Below are 7,717 nucleotides of genomic sequence, written 5' to 3' on the forward strand. Positions count from 1 at the left end.
ATTAGTTTAGTTAGAACCTAAGGCACCTCAGTGGAGGAACTAAATGCCTTTGTACTATTGTTGGGAAGCTAAGGCGCCTCAGTGGAGGAACTATCTGCCTTAATTATTGTACTTAAAGATGTTGCATTATTCGTTGGATGTTAAGGCGCCTCGGTGGAGGAACTAACTGCCTTATTTATTGGGTATATATATGTATTAGTATGATTGATATTTTAGGGCTACTCACACCAGCATTGTTTATAATGTTGACCTGATTTGCATGTTTGCTTGTCGGGTGTGTTTATTAAATGAACATAGTTGATAAGTCTTGACAGGTTTAGTGTTGAAGAAGGTTGGTTGCTACTTGTGGTTTGCGTTAACGTTGCATTTCAGGATATGTTTTGTTTTCCTTTGAGGTGATATAGATTTTCAGTCTAGATAATGTTTTTGTATTTTCATTTGTAATTTTAATTAAAGAGTTATTGAAAGGAGAGTTGTAATCTAATCTTATTTGTGAATTTTGTAATGAAGAGAACTTTTGTTTAATGTGAAATTCTTATTGGTTTTTAATTATCCGCATATTTAAACTGTTTATGGGTTTTTGGGAGTTGAGAGTGCATCACACCTCGAAAACCGAAGAGTCGAGAACAAATATTGTTTTTCCAAATTCTGTCGAAATTCGGGGTGTGACATGGATTTAGGATCCGGTACTTATAGCCACACTCCAAAGGGAGGGCCCGGTTACCTTCATGGTGCACTTACCAATATATAAAAATAAGAGAAAGTACACCAAACATCAAAGGTCAGTCCTCATAGACAGGGTCTTGTAAAAGGACATCCTCCATATCTGGGGACATTAACTCGTGAAAATGTTTTAAACGTTGGCCATTAACTTGAAAGGTATTGTTGTCCCTGGGATTTTCCAAGGTGATTGCCTTGTAAGGGGTGACTTCAGTGACCAGAAAAGGACCAGACCAACGGGTTTTTAATTTTTCTGGGAAAATATGCAAACGAGATTTGTAGAACAAAACCTTTTGACCAACTACAAACTCTTTACGCAAAATCTGTTTATCATGAACACGTTTCATGTTAGCTTTATAATCCTTCGCGAGATCATAAGAATTGCTACGGATTTCTGCTTCTAGCTCAATTAATTGCAATTTGCACTTTACACCTGCCTCATCAATATTGAAGTTCAGGCTTTTTATAGCCCACATATCACAGTGCTCCAATTCAACGAGCAAGTGACAAAGTTTTCCAAACACAAGTCTAAATGGAGACATTCCTATAGGAGTATTAAAAGTTGTCCGATACGCCCATAAGGAATCTGTTAGTCGCTTAGACCAATCTTTCCGATCAGGATTGACTGTTGTTTCTAATATACACTACAATAAAAAAGGCTTTATATCACTGTTAAAAATAGTGACCGTGACGGAGTGGGGGTCATTTTTTTTTCCCCAAAACCGTCACAAATATTCTTTGAAGAACAGTCACAAATAGTTGAAAACCAACTTAAAGTGACGCTTTCTCCTTGAAGTGTGATAAATTGTATCCAAAACCGTCATAAGAAATAACACTTCTATAACTGTTTTCACAAAACCGTGACAAATGGTTAAAAATTTTACAAAAAAAATTTTCCATTTGCACATGTAACACTGCTTGCTATGATTTTTCAGATTACAAGGCTTAGCAAGATGAGAGTCCCTTAGTAGGTGTAATCTTAGCCAGTTCTAATTATGTATACATGGAAAAAAATCTTGCTAAGCCCCACTAAGGAAAAATCTTAACAGCTGTATTATGTATAAATGGAAAAAATCAGTGAAAAATCTTAGCAAGCAGTGTTACAAGGCCCCACTAAGGGACTCTCATATAGAGATATAGAAGTGTAATTCATTAAACTAAATATATATACAAACATGTGCACATTTGTGCATCGTTTAAACATGTATATTAGTCTATATATATTAGTGAACACTGCTTGGTGGAAATAATACAGCTGCTAAGATTTTAAGAATGAGAGTCCCTTAGTGGGGCCTTGTAGCACCTTACCACGATAGGTTACAAGTGATGTAAGTATGTAACTGTCTTGTTTTGCAAACTTTGTAAAACATTATATTGAATTTGTATTGATCACCAAAAGACTTTGAGATTGTAATGCCTATGTGCGAAAAAAGGGCAGAGAGTCAGAGACATGTTTATATGTGACTGAAAATACAAACCTTATGTAGTGGATGAGCAAACAATTTCTTCTCAAGTTCTTCAATTTGATTAACTAAAAGAATGTGCCTTAAATGTGTTAAATGTACAAATAGGGCAATTCCATAACTGAAACAACGTGCACTAAGGATGCTTAGTGGGTTGGGATAGATCCACCGACCAACCATACTAAACCTATACTTAGTAGATTTGGATCATTAAGGTGGATCTGACTTAAAATTTAGCATTTTATCCCAAATGAGATTCAACTCGGGTTTGGAAAACCAGACAATTCGATCTAATGCACACTGAATGTGTAAAACTATTATTGATGGATCTTTATGATCAATTACACTTTGGTTGGGCATGGGTATAGCCGTATAGGAGTCATGAAAGGAGTCTAGACAATTGTGTCTGATTCAGAGGTATAAGTTGAATGAATCCCAATTGAAAACACTAATGTCACGTTAGGTACTACATGTAGACAAAAGATCGATCCACAAATGTTAAGTATGCATAGCATCTTCATTATATCTTTATCGGAAAAAAGAAACAGAGATACAAATGAAACCCACCTAAAAACAAAAGGTGGGGAAATCTTACCGTTTCTGTAGCAAACAGGGCCTTTACGAGAAGCTCCACTAATTCTTTATTGGTAGAAGACCAGAATGCTCAACATTAACTCAATAGCAGGTAAGTTTCTATCCTCTTCAATTAAGCATAGAATTGCTTTGGAAAACCTGTTCTACAACGTCCTTTTCTTTGTCGGTATTAAAATCCAGCTTGGACATAGACATTGCATGTTGCTCACATTCTCCTCTTCTGAAGCTGAAAATGATGACTGGTTGAAATCTGAAATTACAACATATATGTACCATATATTTGTGAGAAGAAACTGGAGTAGCCAACGGCATTACCTTGTGAAACAAATGAACAATACATTTTCAAAGTAGTCAAAAAGCCAAACTACTTGCATAAACCACTTACTAAGTTTGGGCAATTTTATATCGTAGATATTAAAGTAAACAATATTAGCACCGCTAATGTCAATGAATAAAAACTCAATGCAATGATATAAAGTATTGCAGGTTCAACACGTCCTTCAACAACCATTAAAAAAAAACACAAAGCCATATACAAGTTAGTCATTACATCACTAAACAATTCAGATTCTACCTCTAGAGGAAGCCAACGAGTAATAGCCTCACAAAACACTCTATTTTCTTTTTTTCTACAGTATGAAATATTATACTAGAAAATCAATGAAAATTTTATAAAAGGAAAATAAACAGACGGAACATCCGCATAATATAGTACCTGAATGACAAAGGAAGTTCTACAGAAGACAGTTACTTGTGTTCAAGATCAGGTCCAGCCATGTGCCAAAAGCTAGTTGGAGGTTGAGTTAAAATAAAAACATTGTCGTCCATTTTCCTGGATCACTAGTGGAGTAATCTAAAACTTGTGTTCTCCCAGGGAAAAAAAAACATTTAAATAGTTGTTAGTGATTTGGGAAGTAACACTTTTTACCCTAATAGTGTCATTGGCATAAACAAAATTATTACCTGACACTTTCAAGTTGAGAGTGTTTCAGGTGCACCAAACTCTTTTCCAATGGCAGCATTAACCTAAGAAACAACAGAATCTCGGACGCTAGAAAATATTGTATGAGATTTACAATTAAAGTCATAAGGAACCTATACCAAGTTCACAAGCTAGCTTGGAGACACATAACAAACTTAATTAATCGGACACCATTCGTTCAATCATTCTCCTCCATTTATGTTTTATATGCTGGTGATGCAGCTATGCGAATTAATTTGTTGATCCCCTGTGCCATAGGTGGAAGCCAGCACATCAAACACATCCCAAACTCCTTCAGATTCATCAATATCAAGGACATGAACACTTGCAAACACCATCACAAAAATTTGGTATAAAATTTACAACTACCAACATGAGCTTCCCCCCATAACCAAAACCCGTTGATAAAGAAGTCAACAGATTACTGTAGGATCAACAGAAAATTAAGCATTATACATTCAATGTCTACTTATCCTTTCAATACATACCCCCTGATGATTCCACATAAGAAGGAACTCAGGAATGTGGGTGAAGAAGCCACCACAAATAAATGAAAAAGATGAAAGAAAAGATACCCAAGTCACAAAACTACATCTACCTTAAACACCTCCAAGACGCAACGAGGTATACATACGACTTTGCAATAACAATGCCATCAAAGCAATATAGCTAGCCACATTTTTATCAGGAAACATCTTAACCATTCTCAAACAACAACCAAAATCCCCACACTAATACTTTATTCACAAATAAGTGGCTACATAAAAACCATTTCACTCCCCAGTTTAAGACCAAACCAAGTTTGATAACCTCATAACCCAATAGAATTTGGTCTAAACCTACCCATAAAAACAATTTTAAACTCCATTAATACTTTGTTAAAATGCCCATTTTGAGACACTAACTTGGTTTGGTCTCAAAAGAAATATTGTCTTAAACCTACCCATAAAAACAATATTGTCTTAATTAACACTAACAAACACTAACTTGGTTTACTCTCAAAAGAAACTATTTGGTCTCAAAAGAAATATTGTCTTAATTAACACTAACAGAATTTGGTCTAAACCTACCCATAAAAACAATTTTAAACTCCATTAATACTTTGTTAAAATGCCCATTTTGAGATAAGCCCAAAATAGTTTGGTTAATTAAGACAATATTTCTTTCAGGCCTCTTATCAAACATTTTATTAGCATCCTTTTGAAAATTATGGTTCTGGGTCAAATTCAACATACACTGTAACAACCCTTTGTTTAAACACACAAAGCAAATTGGAAAACTTACTAGAAAATATGGCGAAATGGTTGGAAAACACACACATGTCTTTCGTCTTTAAATGAATTGTAGTTGAACTTAACTACAAAAAAAAACACAAAAATCCAATATTTAACTAAACCCAAATCAAAGACCATGAATATTGAGTAGTTGAGAATGCTCCCAGGCACCCATGTCAGCCCCCATTTTTTCTCTGAGACTGACACATCAGATTTTGCAATAATTTGGCAGAAAAAAAGAAATTCTACGCCCTCTTTTCCCAATTATTTTTCCCAGTTTCAATTGTTCATAACCAAACAAACAAAGAGATAAAAAAAAAAAACAAAACCCCAGTTTCAATTCGTTCGTAACCAAACAAACAAAAAAAATAAAAAAACAAAATCCCGGAAAGATAACAGATATACCTTAACTCTTCGGATTATTTCAGAGTTGAGAATTAAATCTAAATCTCCAGTAAAAAAATCAATCAAGCGAAATCTCTCTGAGCAAAACCTCCCGAGTTCGCTTCCATTCTCAACAAAACCCTTCCTTAAAACTCCAAATCACTTCTTTCATCATAAGTAGTATCTATCTGTCATCGTTGTTGGTCTCCGGGGCAATTTAATGGATCTAGATCTATGGATTTCAAAGGTTAAAGAGGGCTAGCATCTAATGGAAGACGAGCTCCAGCTTCTCTGCAATAAATAACTCCAAAACGCCCCCACACTAACCAAACTTATCGTTTCACCAAATAACACAAAAATGACAACTAAATCCCTCCTCCTTCCCATCCTTCTTCTTTCCTTGATTTTCTTCCAAGTCTCCACCGGTTCCTTTGGTGTTAGTCGTATGGGAAGGGCGGGTGGTTGGACTCCTATCAAAGACATAAAACACCCGGAAGTTCAAGACATTGGAAAGTTTGTTGTAACCGAGCATAACAAAGAGGAGCAAACTGAGTTGCGATTCGTGCAAGTGGTTCGCGGGGAAAGCCAAGTTGTTGCGGGTTTTAATTATCGACTTATATTAGCGGCTGTGGATGGAAGTGTTACTAATAATTACCAAGCTAATCTCCAATTTATTATCGCATATCTCAGGTTACTATCAATTTGGTTCTTATATCATTATGGTGTTTTCTTCTTTTTAAAGTTATTCAGCTTCTCTATCCATTTTTTGTTATTATTCAGGTCTTGAGCTAAGGACAAAAATTAAGACACCAATTTTTGGAATAGCACTGTTAAATCTTGCAGAATATGCATCAAAAGCTAGGAAAGATGAATTTGAAGTTAGCGTGCCTCTAACTTGTGAGTGGTGACGCTGAACCTCATCCTTCTATATGCGTATGTGACTCCTAATATATTTATTGTTTTTTTTTTCATGATTGCGTTTCTCGAGTTTTCTGTTATGACATTGTGCTTTATTTTTTGGCAGTTATTTTTCAGGTTATTGGAACTAAGAACCGCACAAGAAAATTCTGAGACAGTGTAGAGAGCAGTATCACTAATTCCATTATCTCCCAGGTCAGTAGCGCTCTCATCAGAGAAAGATAAAGTTTTGGCTCTTAAAGCAGGTCTGAGAAAAGTGAACATTCTCAAAAATTATGTATCTACTTGAAGAGTAAAGAAGGCACGTGAGGAAGAGGACAGTACGGGTAGGTGCTCTACTAGGAGTGATGATGCAGACCTCACGTATCCGTTTGACACAGATTCCCTTGATGATAACGAGGAAGGGGAGTTGGAGGACAACAAGGATGAGTCTAATCTTCGGAAGTCATTTAGTTATGGCACTTTGGCCCATGCAAATTTTGCTGGTGGATCATATTACTCTGATATGAGAATTAATGGAAACTCTAAGGAATTGATTTACTATAGCCATCACAAATTAGATGTTGGTAGTTTGCCTATTGAGTATTCAACAACATCAGTCCCTAAGCAGTCACTTTTGCAGAATTCAAAGAGAAGCTTTCTTTTGTAGAGGAAGAGGAAACTAAGCTTTAGATCTCCTGAAGCGAAAGGTGAACCACTGTTAAAGAAAGCATATGGAGAAGAAGGTGGGGATGACATAGATTACGATTGCTGGAAGCTCAACTCTTCTGATGAGTCTTTAGCCCTTGGGTAACCATCTACTTACTTTAGTTATATGAATTTTTTTAATATACTATTAAATGTAAAACTTACTTGAAAGTGAGGATAACAAATTTCATAAAAATCGGAACTAATAGATATGAAACCAATGTTTTTCAAGTGATTTTGCAATTCTTGGCAATGGGGACTGTTAGCTTTGGCTCTCACTGATATCGTTCGCCCTGGTGATTGCATAAACATTGCTTGCTGTATTATCCAACAATAGCAAATCAGGTAAAGTATAGTTATTAATAAGGCACATTATGATTCTATTTTCTACTTGGCTTTGTAATGTATGGGATATAATCTAGATTTATAATAGGTAGGAGGCGATGGAACTTTCCTACATTTGGTGTAGACTACGCGAGCAGACATTGGGAGAGATCTCCTCCTAACCAGAAATATCAAATCTCTAAATCTTGCTCTCTGATGGTGCTTCAGTTTCATGACCAAAACCAGGTATATTTTGACCCCTCACAGTTTTTTTACACTTGACCAAGGATGCTTAGGCCAATAGGAAAATTAGTTATGTGAGTATTTGTGATGAGTCTTTAAGTTAGTAGGGGACTAATGGTTTTACGTCG

The 7,717-nt window shown here is 35.7% G+C and overlaps 1 pseudogene; it reads left to right on the plus strand.

Annotated features, from left to right (window-relative positions):
- Positions 1-5,775: 5,775 nt before the first annotated feature.
- Positions 5,776-7,128, plus strand: LOC147482453 (uncharacterized; annotated as a pseudogene).
- Positions 7,129-7,717: the final 589 nt, after the last annotated feature.

This window comes from Coptis chinensis, chromosome 8 (genome assembly GCF_015680905.1).
Source record: "Coptis chinensis isolate HL-2020 chromosome 8, ASM1568090v1, whole genome shotgun sequence".
Taxonomy (NCBI): Eukaryota; Viridiplantae; Streptophyta; class Magnoliopsida; order Ranunculales; family Ranunculaceae; genus Coptis; species Coptis chinensis.